We start from the raw sequence: 22,878 nt of genomic DNA, 5'->3' as shown, positions 1-22,878 counted from the left end.
TTGTGATGCAGGACATGCAAGCCAGGTAGGTACCCTGTGCAGGTAAGCGAAGGGCACTCAGGGTGTCACTAGTGTTGTTCTTTGTGGCAGGGAGTCTGTCACTGTGTGAGGTCGCTTTTCCTTTGCTTGTATTCAGGTGAGCAGGTCCAGCTTTGTGGGTGCCTGTGACACATTGTGATGGTTGGCTGGTATTTCTATGCATGCTGTTTTCTCAAGACAATCAGGGTGGCACTGGTTGCCGGCTCATAGTTGTGAGAGGGGCAGTCATTGTAGGGCCTTTGTTTGTGAGTTGTCATGAGTGTGGCAGACCCGGATGTTTGTGTCCTGTGACACATGGTGATAGTTGTGGTGGTGAGAATTTCCTTGCACTTTTCCCACATACCTTGCCTGCCACATGGCATCCCATTCAATGATTTTTCAATAATCATGTCCACCCACGCAACCAGTCCAATCTTGGTCCTTCTTCCCCTTTTGGGGGTGCTGTCCCAAGACAAGTACATACACTTGGCAGCATTGCTGGCCATTCGTGGCATGACATATTCTCCACAGACACCATGCACACACCATTGTCCAGGGGTTGTTTGCCATAGTGAACAAGTAATGTTCACGGTACACAATCACTTTCCCAGACGGCTGTTGAAAGCTGCTGAGTGCATCTATTTGTTCCCTTCAGTTCAACGTATATTTTCCCCAATTCATTCCCGTCCCGGTGGAGTTTGCTGTCCCTTACACTTCCCTGTTGCCTGCTCCCTTTTGTGTGTATTTGTCCTTGACCTCTGTTTCTCATTACTTTCTCATGTCTGTTTGTATGTTTCATGCCAGTTGTCTCGGTGAAGTGCTGTATTTTGCATGATCCTGTCTTTTGTGAAATTGGTAATATTTTGGAGTCACATCTCCTTGGACTTTGCATCATCGGCTCCCCTGTCAGTGTTTATTGCAAAGTTCCAGTGCCACGTTAATGAGGGGATGTCATATCATGGTATTGGGTGTACTTCCAGAGTGGTCCTGGGTTTCCATCACCTCTGTGGTCTCTTTTTGGGGGTACTCTCAGTGTTATATTGACTGTGGGCAGATGCAAGTGTTCAGAATGTCCCATAAGCATGAGAAGTGTTAGAGGGTCCTTCACTGCATGGCACTCGGGAGGTAAGGCAGTGTAAGTGTTGTGGGTGGGTAAGGTGTCACTGCGTGGGGTATACATGTTGCATTGGCAGGAGGTGGACAGATCTGGCTGCATGGGTGCCAGCACACATGGTGATGGGTGGCTGGTGAGTTTGTGTTTGCATTTATTGCATGTCACTCATGGGGGCACATGTTGCTGTATGTTTGGGTGAATGGATGTGCTGCCTGCCTTCACATTATTTTGTCTTTCTCTACAGAGGCTTTCTGCATGTGGATATGGTTGCTGTGATTGTAGGTGAAGTGGCTGTTCTGTGCATGTACAGGACACAGCATCATGGTTGTGTGGTTTCCAGGCCGACATAGGGGGACATGAATGGATTGCACAGTCCAGCTGGTGCAGGCATACAAGTGCTAAAATGAGATGTGCATATTTTTTCGAGAGCACTTGTATTTTTCAGGATCAACATGACAGCTTTGATGTGACAGTGTATTGTGAGCAAAGTTTTGATCAGGGAATGGGCTGGCCACTGAATTTGTTTGTTGCTGTGGGTCACGCACAGTGGGTCCAGGTCTGTCCTCGAGTGTCTTTGTTAATTGCATCCATTTGGTACTATGCCTTGCTACTTCTGGTCTCGTGTGTGTTTCGGTGTCTACATGCACAACCGTTGTTGATGTTCATGTGACGGTGGTCAGGGACTTTGTTGCTTGTACTGTGTGCTGTTGGGTGTACTACATGGGAACTGCTGTTTCAAGTTCTATGACTGTGTAGGGGATTTTTGCACAGCAATACAGATTAGGGGTATGATTGTCAGCGCGTTACACTATGGGATTCTGCCATTATTTGGTGCGTCTTTGAATTAGGCCTTTGGGGTGTATCAACCAATTTGTAAGTGACAAAAAGTGGATCAGACGTAATGGTAATTATTATATGGGGTGCATAGTCTCCCTATTCACAGTAGATACGTAACATGTGTAATCGTGTGCCACTGCTTTCATGCCCACATCAACATGGATAGGTTTGAGCCTGTACTGCATGTTGTCCCACAGGTGTACAATGTTATTTAGAGTGACTGATTAGAATTAGTGAACATGTTGCTTTTGATGTCCATGAATGACTAGATGGTGAGAATTCAATGTTGATCCAACATGTTTTTACTTGTTTATGCTTTTTTAGATTTGTACATTTGTTCTGCCTCCAGTATCATTTTACTCCCTACTTTGCAAAGTGGGAGTGGTATACTCCCACATACAAATCTTATCTGGGGCTCAGTTTGTGCCTGTTGTTTTATGTCTAGTGGATACACACAATTTTGCCCCACAGAGGCACATTCTGAGGGTGTTGTTGTGGGCACAGAGAGGAGGCCCCAATTCACCATTGATATGCACCTGGGATGTGGCTTCAGTGTGTGTGATCCACTGGGGCTGGAATTTATGTGAAGTATGATTGCACCAGCTACGTGCGTGCAGCCTCAATGTGCCCTTTGGCCAACAATTGGTAAGGGTGATGCCTGTGGTTGTGGGTGATGTCCCAACTGCATTTCCACTGCTACACCACACTGCTACTGTGGCGACATTGTGCAGTACACATGCAGCCACTATGATTCAACATACGGGCAGTGCATTTAGCAACACCCCACCAGAGTGGTCAAGGGAGTGGATCTGTGACTTCATCACTCGGAATGTGCACTCCACTATGGCCCAAGCAGCAACATGTGCTGTACTATATCTCACCTCAGCTGGCGTTGTGGTATTCTGGATTGGTGTCATCATGAATGTTGAGAGTGGTAGGCACTGTCCCCTGTAAATGTGTACATGGTTGTCATTGTCATTTTTTGTCAGGGTCTATTGTTTGGTGTGTTGCACACATGTGCGTGACCGTTCATACTCACTGATGAGCCATGTGTTTCCATGTTTTCCAGATGCCAGGGCCCGATGCAGTGGTAACTGATGGAAGATGTCGCTATCATGGGTTCTGCATGGAAAATTGCCATACACTTCCTTGATGATTCCATTGGCATCACACAGTACCTGCACAATAATGGAGTGCCAGTGCTTACGATTGTGGTATATGTTCTCCGTCTTTCAGGGTGGCCGTAGCATAACATGCATGCAGTCAATTGCACCTAGCACACGGGGGAAATGCACGACTGCATAAAATTCCTGGATAACTATCTTCCTTTTCACCAGTTTTTGGGGCATATATGTACCTGCGTACACATGCACGTGATGTTATGCATGTCAACGCCTGGTGTAGGCAGCAGGATTGGGTGGCTGCCGATATCCCACTGACTATTGCAGTGGTTCATTGGAAGGGCCCAGTCGCAATGAAATGAAGTGCAGTCAGCACTTTCTCTAGGGTGTGGTAAGGGCCTGGGAGCAGATGGTGGCTGATAAGAAGCCATCTTCCCACTTCCTAGTGAGGTCTAGGATTATATGGGGGGACATGTACCTGGCATATACCTGGTCAGCTGGCATCTCAAACAGCGTGGTGAGTGTTGTGAAGATCCGAGCCCTGGGCATCCTCCTCCTCCTGCAGTATTAGTGCCTGATAGCTCCTACTATTGCTGGGTTCATTGTGGCTGTAGATGTTACTTTGGTATGCTTTGAGTGCTTTATACACACTAGTTCCTATGCCCGTTGTACTTTGCACCTGCTATCATGTAGCAGATGGATCATAGGGTTTGTGTGTTTCCACTCGCAGAGACGTGCCAGGCCTGAGCAAACTCCACGCAAGTCCCGGAAAAGTCGTGCGCATTTGGTTCCATAAATTGACAGACAGGGATTTGGGTGCAGATTGGCGTGCAAAGTCCCGATTCTCCCTGCAGATTATTCCATGAATCTGGCCCATTCTATTTAGTGAATTAGTGGCCCATACATAATGATATAGTCATCTCTGCTAGCAATTGTGTACATGTTTTTGTTGACCTCCGTGCAATGTGTTGATGAACTGCTTCATTTCTGTTATGAACACAGTCTGCCCAAGGGCCATTGAACCTACAGTACATCGAAATAATAACACATGGCATAAGACGCTGTTCAAATATCATATGACATAACATATGGTATGTACTTATTAGGATCAAACACATCAGGGGTTTCAAAATCCGAAATTCACGGAAATATTGAAGTAACTGATTTCACCCATTGGAAAGCCTTAAAGATGTTTTGTTTAACATGCAACATATTCAGTACATAATAGGTATTAATGAGTATGCCTTGATCAAAATATACATTTAATGAATAGGAAGTAAAAATATCCCATGGGTATCAGGCGTCCCCCAGTGCTCACGCTAAGCGTGGGGAACAGGGAGCTTGTACATAGCACGCCTCAAAACTGACTTCTATGTGAGCTGCACATTCTAACATTCTGTAGATTGTATATTGACCAATATGCTTTAAATATTTTATTTTATGTGGTGATATTATTTAAGCCATATTATCAAAGCAGGGGGGACATTAGCGGGCCAGGTAATGCCCCCCCCCGCCCCTGTAAGGGTAATATTGGTATTAAGGTATAAATATTGGTATTAAGGTATAATTATTATCCAGCACAATGAACTGTATACTGATAGTTATTTTTTGTTAAGCTGAGAAAGGATGTATTCGTTTGTCAACTTTAAAAAAAAAAAGATGGCTGCCACGGATGCAGAGAAAGGAGTCCCTTCTCCCTTTCCATGATGGTCATTTGCAAGGCTACAGGAGCGTGCCGGGAACACTGCGGTTCATGTGTCGGCGAGAGACCAGGCAGCGCAAGGTAAGTGGGGCAGGATGGGAGAGGAGAAAAGATGTGGAAAAGTGGGGTGGGAGGGAAGGGGATGCGGGGCAGCATTTGCCAGAGTATCCAATGGCAAAAGATTGTGGCATGCCACTATGAGGAGGTGTGGACGTCAGAATTATCCGTAATGCCCTCCTCTTCAGCCTCCTCATTGACCAGGATGCCAACCCTGTCTCCCCCTCCACCGGGTACTAATGGGATTTATACTAGACACTGCTGACATTTGTGTGATCTACAGATGCTCTTGCAGATGTTAAAAAGGGGGGTTTGAGTTAGGTTAGTGACGAGAAAGGGAAATTGCAGTAAGCTTGGCTTTTGTATTGATGCCTGAGCTGTGTGTAAGGATTTTCTTCTGGGATTTCTGTGTCAAGTGTATTGAGGTGTTTGTTTCCAGGGGGGGAGCATGGAGCTAGATGTGTTGCCTGTGAGGCGTGTTAGATAAGTTAGCTGTTAAGGTGTAATGTTGTTTTGTTTGATGTTTGTTGGGAGGGCTATTTAGATGTGTGTGTGGGGGACCTAGATGTGTGTGTATACTGTGTTTTGATATTGAAGGTGATAATGTTAGTGCAGGGAAGTTAGTGGAGGACCCAGTAGCTAATTTAGAGCATCCATCCAATGTGTCCATGGGAATGTCTCTGTGTGGTTGCCCCTTGCAATACATCTTGTTAGGGGTGCCCTTCAGGTGAGGTGCTTATGAGGAAGCGTCCAGAGGTGTCCTTGTGTGGGCTCAGGTCTCTGGCAGTCATCTCTTTGCAGTGACTATTCTGGATGATAGTGGGAAGACAGAGAGGAGGTGGAAACATAAGGAGCATGCAGCAGTGGGCACCAAGAAAATGCATTAGAATATTTCCCAAGGTGTATGCAGAATAGGGATTCCAGAGTGTAAAGGAGATGTGTTACCACTTGAAAATAAAGTAATCATAGTGGAAACGAGGTAGAACAGAACATAATGATGGTGGAAGGTTGGGAGCGAGAAAGAATGGGGAGGCTTCGAAGTGAAGGCGTTTGGAAGAAGAGGAAGGAGGTCATGGAAGGTGGGGATGCTGTAATAGATTGTCTCAATAAAGACAAACATATTACTCACTGAATGTGATCTGGTCATTTGAAAAGGGGGTTGGGGGTGTCCAGGTGGGGTTTCTAGGAACAACACTGTGCACTCTGAGTTCAAGGTATGATATCTCAGAGCCATTTATGAATTTGTATTGGGCCTAGCCAGCCAATTAAGCTGTAGATACCCCTGATGGAGCTGAGGAATCAGAGCCACCAGGTAAGCATCTTTCAAATCCACCCTGACCATTCCATTCCTGTGAGCCGAGGTTCCCTTATAAAATGGATCTCTTCCAATTGGAGGTGGCAGTAAACCACAAAGGCATTCCAGGTCTTCAGTTTGATCACTTTTCTGAACAATTAATCTGCCTTTGGAACTAGAAAAATTGAACTAAGGAAGGTTAAAACACAACACCTTGCATGATCTGCTGCTTCTTTTTGTATGAGGTCTCAAACCTCTTGATCTACCAGCAACTGCTTCTCTGTGCTGAAAATCTGAAGAAAAAAGGATGGCTCATTGACAAGGGGGAGTACATCTCTATGCAGGACTCTTCTACTACTATCTGGAGAACAGAAGGCCCTACGTGACGATGGACCTGTTCCAAAGGAAACGGCAATGTTTGGCCCCCCAAACCTTCCTGGGAAAAACATAAAGCCTTTCCTGTAGAGGTGCATAAAGCCCATATCCTCCTTCAGACATGTCTCTCCACTGGCCTTCTCTGTGGGGGAAGGGGAAGAAGATGTTCTGTCCTCCTCTGAGTGAATAACTCCATGAGAGCCCCTCTGTTATAACATTGAGAGGGAAAGAATGGACCCTGGGAAGGGGAGACAGAGGAGCAGCCCCTCACTCTACAATCCTGGAATAAACACTAGGAACAGACACCTTCCTTAAATTGATTTTGGCTTTGTCAAAAGCCATAAATGTATGGATGACAAATCCTTCACAAATCAGTATCCAAAGAGGCATCCATGTGCCTTTGGCCTTAACTTCAAAGAGGCTAATTCTGACAACTTGGGGTCCATGTGCATCATTATTGCCTTCCTTATTTATGCCAAAAAGGTAGAATTTCAATTGCTGAGCAAGACAACTTACTTCTGGCCACATTAATTGATGGCTGTCATGTCAGGCATAGAGCAATTCTCTGTGCTGTCCTCCAGTATTTCAAACATCCAAAAAGGGGGCCAGAAAATCTAACATCTTATATTGGCACAACTTCAATTGCTTGTCTATAACCCTCCTTTAAAGCTTCAACTTTCTAGGGCAGGAAAGCCACCATGGGTTGATCTAATACAGGCATTTGTGTTACTTTGTCCAGTAAGACTGGTCTGGGACATTTTTAAGGTGACATGTTACGTTCCTCTTTCCCCATGTGATTTGTGACCTAATGTCTAATGAAGAGGCCGACTGTTTTCAATGGACACCACTCTGCAGAACTCAGATGTTGATGTTTACAGCATCAAAAAAGAGTTCCAAACCCTGCGCGAGCAGCACCATATTTCCCCCGTCCTCTTGAGGGGATGGGTGTGAGGAATTAAATCATCCGCACGGTGGGTGTTCACACACCTGGGTTTTATTTACATTTAAAACATTTTTGAATGATGGTACATCAACCTCCAGAAAATGTGTGGGGCTAATCCGCACACATTTTCCTATGCTCACCACACAGCATATGCATAAAACTGCATACTCTGGGTGGACACAGCCTACAGGCATAGTGTCAGGAATGGCACTCTGTCAAGAGTGGCACAGGGTACCCAGGTAGATTTTGGGTGGCTGTGCCGAAGTAAGGTAGCAGATAAGCACACACAGCAGGGAGTTAAACAAGAAAGAAGAGTAGGAAACTGTAGCTGTGAGCCAAAAGGGGCAAAAGATACAAAGGTACAAACAAACTGGATTCCCTCTTGGGGTGTATGCTGAAATGGGAAAGAGTGTTCCACGAACCTTAGGAAACTCCAGCCTTCTGCACAGATTGCTATAACAGAGGCCCACGTTGTATGCTCATGGCTGGGAACAACAGCAGTGGGTGTCTGTAACACTGAAAACGCGACAAGGGAAGGGGCAGAGGTTGTCTGCCGGAAACCAACAGGCAAGCTCTGTACAAAGGGATTACATAAGACACATAAGAAGACAAGAACAGATATATCCAGCGAAAAGGAAGTCAATGAGCAATCTAGCAGAAGGAAATGAAGGAAAGGCAGTTAGACTGAAGTAGATAACCTAAGGTGGAGTACAGAGGACTCAAGGAAGAGAACAAGGGAGCAGCAGTCAGGAAAACAGAAGGGCTGCAAAGTAGGAAGCAGGTCTGCAGTCAAGAGTGGGACTAGGTGCAGGCAAACTGTAGTGGACTGCGGAGGACTGTAGTAGGCTGAAAGGCAGGGAGTCCAGAAGAACAGGACAGAGAGAGATTAGTAGGAGGCGACAGACAGAGAGCCCAAAAGAATAGGGCCGCAAGGTAGGGAGCCCAGAGGAGCAGGGCTGTAGGCAGCTAAGTGTAAAACAGGCTGTACTGCAGAGGAGTGTAGCAAGCCGCAAGGCAGGGAGTCCAGAAGACACAGGCTGTAGGCAGCGGAGGGAGCAGGCTGCAAGGAAGGAGCCCAGAGGACAAGGGCTGTAGGCAGCGAAGAGGTGCAGGCTGCAAGGTAGGGAGCCCAGAGGACAAGGGCTTGGAGACAGCAGAGGGTTGCAGGCTGTAGGGCAGGGAGCCCAGAGGACAAGGACTGTAGGCAGCCGGAGTGAGGCAGGGTGCAGGGCAGGAAGCCCAGAGGACAAGGGCTTGGAGACAGCAGAGGGTTGCAGGCTGTAGGACAGGGAGCCCAGAGGACAAGGATTGTAGGCAGCCTGAGTGAGGCAGGCTGCAGGGCAGGAAGCCCAGAGGACAAGGACTGTAGGCAGCCGGAGTGAGGCAGGCTGCAAGGCAAGGAGCCCAGAAGAGCAGGGCAGCAAGGAGTGAGCCCAGAGGAGCAGGGCCGCTGGCTGTAGAGGGCTGCAGAGGACTGTAGTAGGCTGCAAGGCAAGAAGCCCAGAGGACAAGGGCTGTAGGTAGAAGGCAGCGGAGCGTGATCGGCTGCAAGGCAGGGAGCCCGGAAAGGGCACTGGATCAAAGCAGGATAATGCAGTAGCAGGAACAGCATACAAAGTAGCGGGTCAAGGCAAACGGGAGCGGGGAGATCTCAAGATGCAAGACACTGTGCTCCTGCAGGCAGTTGCTTATATACAGCCCTGCCCTGTTCTGAGGCAGGCTAATTGACAGCACCTGGGGCAGCACACCTGATGACAATCTGCCTCCTCCCTCTCTGGTCCTGAGCAGGTGGAAGCAGCACTGGCCGCTAGGGCTTCTGGGGATTGTGGTCCCAATAACGATGAATGAGAATAGCCAGGAATTGAGAACTGTAGCCAGGTGCATTATGGTAAATGTAGTTAATTGAATAAAATAAGAAAGAACCAAAGTTGAGCAAATGGAAATAAAAGACCAAGGCGTGAAAAGGAGTTGTTCAAGGAGTATTAGAAGGATAAATGAGTACCAAGTAGTCCATGATGGTTGCCAATGCGTGTGCCAGCGGCGCGGGCATGACACATAGTCCTCCCTGTCATATTTAGTTGGGATATGACAGCCAAGAGTACACCATATACTCTCAGAAGGGGGAGGTCCAAACCTTCCCCTTGCCATGGCCAGCCTAATTAACTAACAAAGGATCCATGGATCTGCTGTGTCCTTTTGTTGAGCCCCGTAGCTGGTGGCAGAACGTGCATACTAATCAGAGTTTAATTCAAACAGGCCTACATTGGACCTGGCTGCAGAGGTTAGCAAAGAAGACAAGAAACCCCAACACCCTTTCATATGCACTGTGTCAACCTTTAGCCAGATCCCACACTTAGTATTCATTCACAGTGAAATGTCATGTCTGTGACTGCCTGTTTACAGTAGTCATCCCTGCTGGTGCACCCCGTTCAGAATGTACAAGAATGTGGTTTGGTGGAGCCAGATGGTCTGGCATCACTGCAGCTTCAAGGGAGACCTGCCACTTTAATCAGGAACTCCATTAGGCAGAGGGATTCTTTGATCCACAACAGACAAGAAAATGGGTGAAACATAGTATTACATGTTTTCACCCCTTTACCTTTTCTGTTGCAAAGCACTCTGAATATGACCTCACGCGTACAGGGGGTTGTTGGAGGGAACCCCAAATTGGTTCATTAAGGTAGGCCTAACCTACACCAATCCCTGTGGTCCATTTGGCTTTCAAAGAGGGGAGAGCCCCTCTTTTGGCAGCTCATCTGAAGGCTTCACCAGAAGCAGAAGCAAGAACTCATCATTGGACCCTAGCTGAAGGTACAGTCTGCCTTAAAACTTCCACCAGTGAAGGAAGACCAGAAGCTCTAAGGGGGAAGCAAGATCCCTGCCCTAAACATCTCCCAGGGAATAGAGGGAGATACAGAATCCAGAAGACCCTCCAGAAGCTCCAGAACCAGTACCCAGCCAGCACACAGCATGCCCTGCTAGGCTCTACAGCAAACTTCCTAGGAGGGAAGTGCCAGAGATTTTCTGAACCAAACCTAGGTCAAGACAGCTGCCTGCAACACTCTCCTCAGCTTTGAGTCGTGCACCTTAAAGGACGACACAAGCCCAGTGAAGAATCTAGGAGGAGTTCATCGACAAGCATCTACCAAAATGCGCCTTAAAGGACATTTTCGAGCCATTCAGGCCCCTTGAGCCGCAACCGACAGCACCGCTGACTGTTGTTACAAAGCAGCATCTAAACCTGTCTGAGATGCCTCAACTCATGCTTCAGAACCGGCAACCGGTACTGAGACAGTGATTTCTGACCCTCAGCCGCTGTGTAGTCCAGTCTGCAGCCGCCCGTCCAGCTTCACTCACCAAACTGCCTGCCATCTGATACTCACTGCTGTCTCCCATCTTGTACTCTGTTGCAGATGTTGCAAAGAGCCCTGAAACTGACTGAACCCTGTCAAGCACCAAGAACTCGTACAGCACACCTGCATTGTGGTTCTGTCCCCATGGTCCTTCGAAAGGCCTCTAGTGACATTTTATGACCCATTGCTCCCTTTCTGTTGAAACCAAGTATCCATGAACTATTGTGATTATTTACCATACCGACTATCCTTCTGTCAGTATCCAGAGTGCATCCCTTTTACTTCTTTGAAACTGTCTGTCCTCTGCATTCCTGATCAGGGTGTGTTGTATTTTGTAGTGTGCTAGAACTGTCTGTTGTGACAATAATACAGTTGATATTTATATACACCCTTGTCTGGAACAGTCCCTTTTATCATTGGGTAACAATTGTATTTTCGCTGTGTTGCAACTAACCAACTACCCACAACCTTTTGGAGATAAGCCTGCCGTTCTGTCCACATTACCAAAAATAGACAAGAAGGTTTATAATTTCCTTGTGTTTCCAATCGGTTTGAATCCCTTCTGGTGTATTGGGGCTGATTGATGGTTTAGAAACCATTATTTATCCCTGGATCAGTGGTGCCCCGGAAGTTCATTCGTCACAATGTGACACTGATATGGTATCTGAGGAAGAAAAAATCTCACCTGCTCCCCCGTTCTTCCCCTCTCTCTCACTTTTTTTAGCACAGTGATTATGTTGTTTAAGATGTGTGGGCTCAGATTATCCTAAAGTGTCAGTGGTACTAACCAGAGGAAAATCTGCAAATGTGTTGATAAGGCAATCACAGTCCACAGCAAGAGTAGTATTAAGGTTTCAAGGGCACAGTCCATGGATTCATGGACTACCTTATTTACCCCTCTACCCTCCCCCTAGAACAGAGCCACTTATGCAAGCCAATTAGGGCCTACAGTGTAGAAATTAGGAAAGCCAAACAAACCTTCTATGGAAACCAAATCGTCAACGCCCATAACTGCAGCAGTGAACTTTACAGTATCATCACAGAATTCAAGGCCAGAATTCAAGGCCCATCTCTGCTCTTCCTCCTCCTTACCCACCCTCCCAAGCACTCTGTGATGCCCTGGCAGATCAATTTTACAACATCTCTATCGAAAGAAAGCAAACCATCAGTGCCAAATTAGCAATGATCCCACTCTCATCCCCTCCCTCTCATGATTCTTCTCTCCCCTACCCCGCATGCCCTCACCACTCCTACTCCACCATTTCCTATCCAGAATTCCTGAAGCTGCTATCCAGTAGCCACCGTATGGATCCACTGTTGGCCATTGTGCCCCCACTCCTCCCTCCTAAAGAACATTCTCTCCTCGACCTGTGTGGGCAGAGTCGCAAGATCTATAATTAACCATTCATTGACAGCAGGCATCTTCTCTGCAGGATTCAAAACCTTGCACATTCAAAAGCCTTACTGAAAAAGCCCCCCTTTGACCTCCTCCTCCTATCCAACTACCTCCCAATCTCTACCAACCGCTTTGTTGCCAAACTCCTAGACCGCACAGCATTCAATGCCTCAGAAAACCCTGGCCGAGCGCTCTCCGCCCAGAGGAAGCTGCAATGTAACCCAGCCTGTCTGACTCATGAGCCTGCTACTAATGTGACACAGCCAAATCCCTTACCTTTTTTCCTATGGCTGATGCCTGCTCAGATATTGCTTTGTTCTGAGGGCTCACCACCTCAAAGCATCAGACCGCGTTGTTCTCCTGCCTCACATCGCTGCACGATGCAGGTTTGTCTCACACGCAATCACAGAAATCAGACTAAAACACCCACAACATGCATATCGAGTCTACCCAGAAACTTGCTGACTTGTCTTCAACTCTGCATCACTGCTTCCAAGGAACATAAAGAAACCCCCATCCACTGGCTGCATTCCCCCCCATGCTCCACATCACAACCGAACATGAATCTCCGGCACAAAACAATTAATGATCTATACCGCCTTCAACCACGCCCGCTCTCATCTAGAAACACACATCTCAGAATGCGCACCTCGTGCTACCCAGACGCCCATCTCACGAACATGCTCTACAAAGCAGTAACTTCCATGAACTGACACGTGCTACTTGAACCATACACCTCCTCCAACCACAAAGGTCTGCTACATTCCCTAGCAACTGCTGCTATGTGCACTTCCTTGCCCACCCACAACCCATCATTAAGAGCCAGCTGCCTTGTTAAGATGCAACTTGTCCTATACGTCAGTCAACCAGCCATGATTCTCATGTAAATAACACAGTTATGCAAAACCGTCCTGTTGCAAACTCAGTATCCCGCTCAATTGTTACTACTGGTGCTGTCAATGTTGCCAACCTTGCATATATATGTGCCGCCTTTGCTGATAACCATGCCTTTAATGCAAATGACACTGCTTTACTGCCAAACTGCCCTGCTGTAAACTCAATATATCCCCTAGACATCACAGCCTTTACTACCGTAACAGACAACTCCTCATCCAGTACAAACAACCCTACCAAGCTAGCTAAACACCCTGTACTGCCATTAAAGAATACCCAGGGAAAGATATCCAACACCTCTGACAATATAGTCTGCATCGCTCTGCCAGAAAATAGCACCGTACACAAGACACATCACACTGACCATTCCTGCAAACAATCACCCTGTTTTGCCCAGCAGGGAACTACCATCATCGGATACCCTCAGCCCTAATGACCTCCATGTTAGGGAGAATTCGCCAGAATGGCTAATTTCCCTTACCTACTGAGTCCCTCAGCAGCTTTGCTACATTTGTAGGATATAAACTTTTCACCTGGTAAAGGTGTGAGCCTTTTTTCCCCACTCTTACATGTGTTTTTGCTATGTGTTGTACATTTTGTGTTCATAGATTATAGAGTCTCACCTACTCCATAGGCATCATCTTTTTACTGTGTCTCACACAGCACCTTTAGTGCAGTGACACAGGGTTGTCTTTTTAGGCTTCCCACTATTAAAGCCCATTTTCTGGGACTGACTACTGTCTCCCAGAACATGTAAAGTTGCCATTTACTTTACTAGTCTTTTTAAATTTACAGACCCAGTACAAACTATCTTCCATAGAGTACTGGAAGGGTTAATAGTTATCCCATTTTGTCTGTTTCTCATGGAACATTATTTTTTTCCCCTTTCTCTAAGATTTGGCTGGTGGCAGTGGTATCTACCATTTTTATTTTACTGCGAGCTATGAAAATAGCCTTGGTACTGTTAGAGGCTATGGTGGTAGCCTCGAACTTAAATCCGCTGGACCCCTTTTAATTTTATTTGGTTCTGGTGGGATTTATTCGCCATTTCTTTTTGTAAAGGTCTTTCTCGTGTTTTACTCTGCACGCCAAACAAGGTTTGGTACCTTTGTTCGCCGTCCTTTGGCAGGCTTCTGCACAGAAGCCCTCCTTAGGTGCCTGAGTGTCTGGGTGGACATGATGTGAGGGAGGGGTTTTAGGCCCACTGCACAGGGTCTCCTTGGAGACCCAAGTCACACTCTAGTTTGATTGGCTAGGTGGCTGTCTTGCCAGGACAGCCACCCTGTTGTGTGATTGACAGCCAGGCTGTGTGAATGGGGGAAAACAGCTTAAGAGTAGGTCTCTGGGACTTGGAAGGCAGAGTCACCACTGGATCGAGAGAGCCAATGAGAATCTGAAGGAACACGACTGCTGCAACTACTGGACATCCTGGTGAAGCCCTGCTGCAGGTCCGAATCGCCTGAAACATTGACGACAGAGGATATCCGCAAGGAGTCTTCTCCCCTTGAGCCTGGTGGGACCAACCAGCTCACAAAGCCCTTGGACCTCCTCTTCAGCCTGGTCGATTTTGCTCTGCTACAGGAAACCGGATAGCCAGTGAAAGAGAGTCCATTTGTGCTTTTAAGAAGCACACCTTTTATTCAACGCTTTGCTCTGCTGCTGGCTTCTTCCCTGGGCAGTGCAGGACCCTCCAGCCTTCCTCCTTCTTGTCAGTACAACAGTCGCTTAAGGAACCGTGAGCCTGCAGGAACTGCCAGGAACTACCACCTCAGATACAGCATTCTTCATCTAAGGTACTGTTTAAATCCGGTTGTTCGTTCCGTCTGACCGCAGTGAGTGTTTTAAATCTTTTGCCTATCCGAAACTTTTTCTCCGACCAACTTCATTTTGAACTCTTGGCAAAGACTTAACCGCAAACTACTCTGAACTGAGTGATCCTCTGCAAAGGCTCTGAACCATTAACATTGGCCCAGGCCTATTGATTTGAATCCTAGTTGTAGTAAGCCTAGGTTTCTAGGTTGTACTGCCTATCACTTGTTGGTGTTGTTGATTTTTGATAACCTTGTTCTTTCCCTCCCTTTTTAAATTGCTGAAGTGCCATTTTGCTCACACTTCATATTGAGCTTAACTTGTCCAGAACTGATTGGGTGTTGTGTAGTGTATTAAGATTGTGATTTTCTGCTGCTTTATATTAGTGAACTGTTTTATAACTGATTGTGTAAATAAATATATATTCTTTTACCCAGAAACCTTGAATCAGTGTTTGCTTGAATCATAGTCATTGTTGTCCTTTGTGTAACTTCTGATACTGCTCACTTTACTCTTGAGATAAGTCTGGCTGCTCAGCCATCGCTACCACTTTACTGTGTAGTACAGGCTTGTACCAAATGTAAATTTGTACTTGCACTTGTCGTCTTAATTGTGTGTTGTTCCCAAAGGGTACTGCATATGATTCTGCTTACCACTCCACAATAACTCACGTATTAAGGCACCCTCACAGAACTGCACATTAGTTAATGCACGCTCCTTAACAGCCCACGCCCTAGGCATCGATGACCTCCTCAAATTTCGAGACCTAAACACTCTGTCCATCTTGGGTACCTGGCTGCATGAAGCCTCTGGCCCAGCAATATCCCTAGCCACCCAGCCAGGCTACACTATCTACCGCAAAGACAGACTAAATGCTAGAAGGGGAAGGTTTTCTCTATTGGCCAAAGATTCCCTCACCATAAGGCCCTTCGATACCTCCTTAGAGGAAAATGGGGACATCCTCTCAAGTAAACTGAACACCTCACCCATCAGCACTATCACTATCCACATCATCACGTGCCCAACAGGCCCAATCTTAACCTTTGAAGAGAACCTTCTCCACATTTTAGGAGACAATATCAAGGCCTCATCGCAAATCATTATCCTCAGTGACCTTAACCTGGGCCACAATGATCCTTCCGACCCTCAGGCCACTTCAATCTCAAACTCCCTGAAGGCGCTAAGCTTCAAGTATCACATCAAAGACTCTAGCCACTCTAAGGGCCACACCCTGGACTGGATTGCAGACCTCAACTGCCAGATCACCATTAACTCTAATGCCCTATGCCCATGGACAGACCATCACATGATTGCCTTCAGCATTCATCAGCCCAAGAAGTCCAAAACATCTACCCTAACTCTACCTCCCTCCTTAAACCGTAGCTCACGTAAGCTCACCAAAGACCACATCTTACCCCTGCTGACCATACCAAAACTAGAGCCAACACGTACAAGTGACCCAAATCTCTTTGCAGAACTCTACACCACCATCTTGGCATCCACTCTAGACACCGTTTCGCCCTGAACCCAAGGAAGCGCCAATCCTGTAAGATATCAGAATGCCTGGTACACCCCTGACCTACAAGATCTCAGAGACAAAAAACGATTAGCATAAACATGCTGGAAGAAAAAAAACGTGGACTCCTCCAAACTGGAGTACTCAAAGGCATCTAAAACTTACAAACAAGCCATAATCTCAGCTAAGTCTATCATATTTAACTCCAGAATAGCCAATGCAAAATCAGACACAAGGAAAATCTTCACTATACTGAGAGAGCTCGAAACCCCCTCTACCCCACCCTCCACCATTACAATGGATGAAGCGTGGTGCACTAATATCCAAAATGCCATGCTCAACATAGTAGGCACACTACACAAATAATCCATGCAAAATAAGCCACTATATAGCCCACACAGGTGCCACTGCCACCTCCTTTCCGACCTTCCCACAGTTTTGTTTCCAACGAGTCACAGACCCAGAAGTCCTGTCCATCCTAAAAAGCCTATAACCATCCAGGTGCAAAGGCAATTTATGCCCAGCCACCATTATCAAGGACTGCTCCGATGCCCTAGCACCCCTCAACGCCACATTCATCAATGCCTCCTTTGCCACCGGAATAGTGCCCACCACTCTCAATGAAGCCTGGGTTCTCCCACTTCTAAAAAACGATCCCTTGACCCAACAATCCCGAATAATTACTGGCCTATCACAACTGTCCCATTCCTTCTTAAAATTGTAGACAGAGCAGCATACCTACAAATCCAGCACTACCTGGAAACCAACCACATTTTAGGAATGTATTCACTCTCCCCTCTTGCTTCTCCACTCTTTTGACTGCTATCTCTCTGTTCTCTCCTCCTTTCCCTTCTCCCTTTTACTATCTCCTCCCCTTACTTTCTTCTATGCACTTACTATATCAGAATTGTCCCTGGACCTAGTATGCTAGCAACCTCGTCTGTCTTCTCCCCCCTCCCCTTACTGTTTTTTTTTCCTCCCCACCACCCCCTCCAGCACTCAAATGTCATCAGGCCTATTATGATAGTCACTTGTTTTGTTCCTCCCCTACCTTTCTGCACCCCTCTCCCTCACCTCTTGTTTTTCTCCGGGTCTTCCAAAAATGTCGTCAGGACTAGTATGGCAGTCGCCTGTCTGTTTCCATTTCCTTCCCACTCTCCCCCTCCCTTCTTTATCTATGTCTTAGCTCTTGCACTATCTGGAATGTCATCAGGCCGAGTACGATAGTAAATGTCAGATCCTTACTGTTCATTGCCTGTGAGAATGTCATTGTATTTTCCCTTGTTCCCTCCCTTGCCTTGAAGCGCTTTGAAACACATTGTGTATAGGCGCTACATAAATAAACTATCATATAATATATCATATCATATCATATCAATGCACCAATCTGCTTTCCGCCCAGGCCACAGTACAGAATCTGCACTGCTCGACCTATTAAATCAAATGGACGTGTTTAGAGACACAGGGAAGCCAGCCCTCCTCCTCCTCCTTGATTTGTCAGCAGCGTTTGACTTGGTTAATCATAAAATCCTCTGTCACCACCTTACCACCGCAGCCAATTTCTCTACCGAAACCACAGCGTGGATTGCTTCCTTTCTAGAGGGGAGAGTCGGAGTGCTTGCCAACAATACTAGTGCCCCACCAGCACGTATCCCCTGTGGGGTACCCCAAGGCTTTTGCATTTCCCCCACACTCTACAACATCTTCACCGACCCCTCTTTGACATTCTTGACTCACTCGGCATAGCAAAAACTAACTATGCCAATGACACAAAAATTCTCCTACCCCTCTCAGACAACTACACAGAGGACTCAAATACCCTTGATTCTGTCTACACAACCATCCAGGCCTGGACATAATAGTTTACAATGAGTGGACATTCCTTCTTTTGGTGCAAGCATTTTCTGTGAGTATGCACCATATGCAGCAATGTGCAAGGGAAGTGTAGAGTGAAAGGGGTACTCAGAAAACGTTATCTATGAGTTCTTGATGGGACATGTGTGTTTCCCTGGCCTCTATTCACATGTGCATGGGCCTGCCTGGTGCTGCATCATCATCATCATCCTCTGCTGAAAGACTGTCCAGATCTGGGGGCAAGGGGTATGTTGTATCGGATGCAGATGTTATGCAACATTCCGCAGGCCAGGACTAGCTTCCCCACTTTCTCAGGCCTGTAAATCAGCACACCCCCAGATAGGTGTAGGCATCTAATATGTGCCTTCAAGAGCCCGAAGATGCGGTTGATGGAGATCCTGGTCCTCACATGCACCCTGTTGTATGTCATTTCCTCATGCATCTAGGGATCCCTCAAAGGGGTCAACAGCCAGGAAACAGCAGGGATCCTGAGTCACCTGCAAGGGGTAAGGATACATGGTTAACCTTATCTTGCATGTAGCCAAACTGTGTGAATTAGCCATATTTTACACTTAGCCTGCATGTGTAGGTTAGCCACATAATGCATCTGGTCTGATAGTACAGCTAAGCTTTATGCTCCCTGTTGCACCCTGAGACAGGCACTGTGCAACATCTGTATTATGCTGTGTGCTGCTCCCTGAGACGGTTTGCTGTGGGCTGGAAATGTATCACACCTAGATTGATTGTTTTGGGGTGGGAAGTGTGTCACACTTGGATGGATTTCTGGGGGTATGAAATGTGTTGCCACTAACTAACCATGCATAACAGTCAACATTCTGCATACGCACCCTCAAACTCTAGACTGAACACAACCATACATATACCGCATCACTAACCGCATGCACTTCACAACACCCGACATGAATACAAACCATACCCAATCATGCATCAACACCACATGATGGCTACCAACAGTTAACAACCCAATGCTCAGTGAACTATTTGTCTGAACTGAAGCTGCCGACGGCACATCAAAGCTCTCTTGCTCTTCTCCCTCTCATTCCCACTGACAATCCACCCCAGGACTTCTTCCATTTTAGACATGCCAAGGGCGCCAAGAGGCTACGCAATTGGCAACAGTGCATGGTACAAGACCCATTAACATTGACATTGGCATGTGTGTGTAACGATGCTCAGCAGTGGTGTTGCCTGTGACAGCGGAATCTCAACGGTCAGTCTCTGCATGCATGACACGTGTCTCACCAGAACATACATCTCATGGTCCTATGTGGCCTGGTCTACAGATTCACTGGCATTTGAGGGGTGGGTGTTGCATTCTGGTACCTGTAGTGCATTACATATGCATTTCCTTTTGGTTTTGAAATGGCCTGATCAGTGTCTGCAACATCTCTAGTCAAGTGCTACTCCTGTGTGTTGTGGCCTGTCAACTGAGATGGTTGGTCCTGCATGTGCAGGGTGCTTGCTGGACATGCATTTGTTAGGTATACCCCCCCTTTTGCCTGTGACCCATGCTGCGATGTAGGTGTAAAAGTACATGTACTCACCCAACATCCAGGTCCTTGTCCTCTGTGACGTCCCATGTAAGCCGGCGGGGTGCTGTTCTGCAGGACCATGGAGTTATGGGTTGTTACTGGAACTGGGCACAGCAGTGCGTGATTGTCAGGTCTGCGTCACAGGTCATCTGGACATTAAGAGAATGAAACTGATTCTACTTCCTGTAGACCGCCTCTGAGGCGTGGAAGGGGACCAGCTCTATGTGATGCAGTCCAATACTGCCGACTCATTGGGCATGCTTTCAATCACATAGAATCATAACTTGGTGGCATTTACATGTGCCTGGGTGGTTGGGAGGGCGATGTGCTTGGCCACATGATGCTGAAGGCCTCCAGTACCTGCACCAGTACTCTGGAGAAGGCAGGCTGCGAAAGGCCAGGTAGCTGGCTCACTGAGTGCTGGAACATGCCAGAAATCAGGACATGCAGGACCAACACCAGCCTCAATGATATGGCTGTCCTGATGCCGATCCTGCTCCCAATGTAATCCTGGATTAGACTCAGGAGGTCATGAATGCTCTCCCTGTTTAGGTGGTACAGGGTGTGTATCTGGCTGTCTGTGAGGGCCCACGGCTTGGCCCTTGTGCACTGGATCGTGGCACACCTTCCTCCTTCTATCTCTGGCCTCCTGTTGCCACTGCTGCTGCACCAGCAGCATAAACTGCACATCAGCATGCAGCACCTCCTGGTCCACGGTAGTGACAACGAATGGCAGCATGGTTTTGTTGGGAAGTGTTCTTGGGATGGACGTGGTGCTTTAGTACTGTTCCTGTGTGCATTGGGTGCATATGGATGGACTGGTTGCACCTGTGCTCTTATTTCCTTCACCTGGGTCCATTTACTGGCAGCTCTGAGGTGGTTGTATCACCAGCTTGGATTGCCGGTAGTATCAATGATTTTCTGCCATTATTACCGACAAGCCCATGCTCATAATGTGACAATGATACCATTGTGCCAATTTTGCTGGCACATGTTTCCAACATTGCCGGCATTTCCATTGCCTGTTTTACCGGCTCTGGTAATACCGGGTGAGGTGTTATCAGCGCCGGTAATTCTGGCAAGTGAGTTCCATTTAACCCATACTTTGCTGTACCGGTAAAAGTGCCGCTAAGCGGTATTACCAGCACTTTTACAGGATACCGACAAACTCATAATGAGCCCCATTTTTTTTTAATAGATACAGATAAGTGTTAGGAATCAGGGCAAAACACAAAAGGTACTTGCTAGTACACTGAGTATGTTGGGTGTTTCACAAACTTATGGCTCACAGTCTCATGGCAGAGGCCATACATGCCCCTCTTGTCCGTGTGATCTGCTTAAGCATTATGGCACCAGGAAAACCTTGGGAATAGTTCCAGTAATCCCAGCAGCAAAGACACGACCCAAATTGTAACCAGCCTCAGCAGCAAAGGCACCCAGGAGGGGAGAACCAGGGAAAGGACGTCAATCCACAGCAACCCCAGAAGACTCCCAGGACCACGCCTGGAGTAATGCCCATGCGTGCGCACCAAACACTTGTTCGTGCTTGAGCTCTCAGTCAGCCAGACACACCAGTGGCTCTCTCAAGGCAAACCTCACAGAGGGGCCATGCCCTGCCTACAACACGATCATGCCCTGCTCTACCGGAAGATAAGTGTTACAGCAAAGCATGTGATGATCATGTAGAGGATGCCATGGCAAAAACAAATGCCTTAACCTAGTTCGATCCATAGAATCAGAGTGTTTATTTTGGGCAATACCTAATTTATGTATTCTTGACAGACTGAAAATGCCCCTGCTATGGCGTACAGAGATAGCTGTGAACCAGGGACAATGCAGATCCACGCCTCACAAAACAGAGATCACAAAACCCTGAAGCTATATGTCTCATGTTTTATCATATGTACTAATGAATGAAAATGCAATAATGTGCAGCGTTATGCAATGCAAAACCACAGTTGCATAGATAGGGTTGGGCCCACAGCCTAAAGGGCCAACACAGCTAATGTGTCAAAGCTGTGTTTTATCTACATAGTGTCTGAATCACCTGAACCTAGAAGCACTAGAATTGTGTTCTACTCATTTTTGGACAATTAACTCAGTGGAGCTACTGAATGATGACATAGGCAAATCAAGAGTGAAACAACACTGAGTGTCTACTTATGGTGTGTGTATGTGTGGATGCATGCTAGTGTTTGTATGTCAAAAAAACCTGAACCAAGCAGCAAGAGCCAAGGAGCATGTTTTTCCCTTAACTCCCCTTAAGAATCTGCATTCTGTCCAACCAGTGGACACAAACCCCCTTTCCCTGTGAAGGTTACAGCTTACCTGTGTTGTTACTAGTGCAGGCGTCAAGATTCTGAAGGGGAGCAAGGAGTTTGTGCTGCCTCTGCATTAGAACCTGGGACCTGACAGAACAAGTCAGTTCAACATTTTTCCACATTTGCACGCATGAAGAGGAGCAAATATAAATCAATGAAGATGGAAGATGCATATGATGCCATACCAGATAGACATAAATTGTTAAGCAGAACTGAGATGCTCTTTATATCCCTCTTAACTGGTGAGTTGCAGGCCAACACAAATGCAAACTGACTTCAAATAACCTGATGGGAGCTGTTCCAGCCAATGATCACAAAAGTGAAACGTTTTAAATGCCATAAGAGAAGAGCTGAGGGCAATAAGACCCATGACCCTCCAGAACAAGTATGTTCTCAATCTGATAATGGCCATGGAGAGGGGTGTGTGCACAAACATTGGGAGTTCTTGCGGTACATACATACCGTGTGATGAATCACTTACTGGGGCATCAGTGGTCCAGGGATGAATATCGGTTTCTAAACCATCAATCAGCCCCACACCTCTAGTACACGAGAAGGGATCCGAACAGATTGGAAACAAAAGTCAATTATAAACCTCCTTGTCCAATTTTGGCAACACGGAAGGAACAGCAAGCTTATCTCTGCAAGGTTGTGGATCATTGGTTATTTGCAGCACAGCAAAAATACAACTATTACCCAATGATAAAAAGGTACTGTCGAG

This window comes from Ambystoma mexicanum, chromosome 10, assembly GCF_040938575.1.
Source record: "Ambystoma mexicanum isolate Mex_15411 chromosome 10, UKY_AmexF1_1, whole genome shotgun sequence".
NCBI classification, from domain to species: Eukaryota; Metazoa; Chordata; class Amphibia; order Caudata; family Ambystomatidae; genus Ambystoma; species Ambystoma mexicanum.
Note: the sequence above shows the minus strand (reverse complement) of the source record.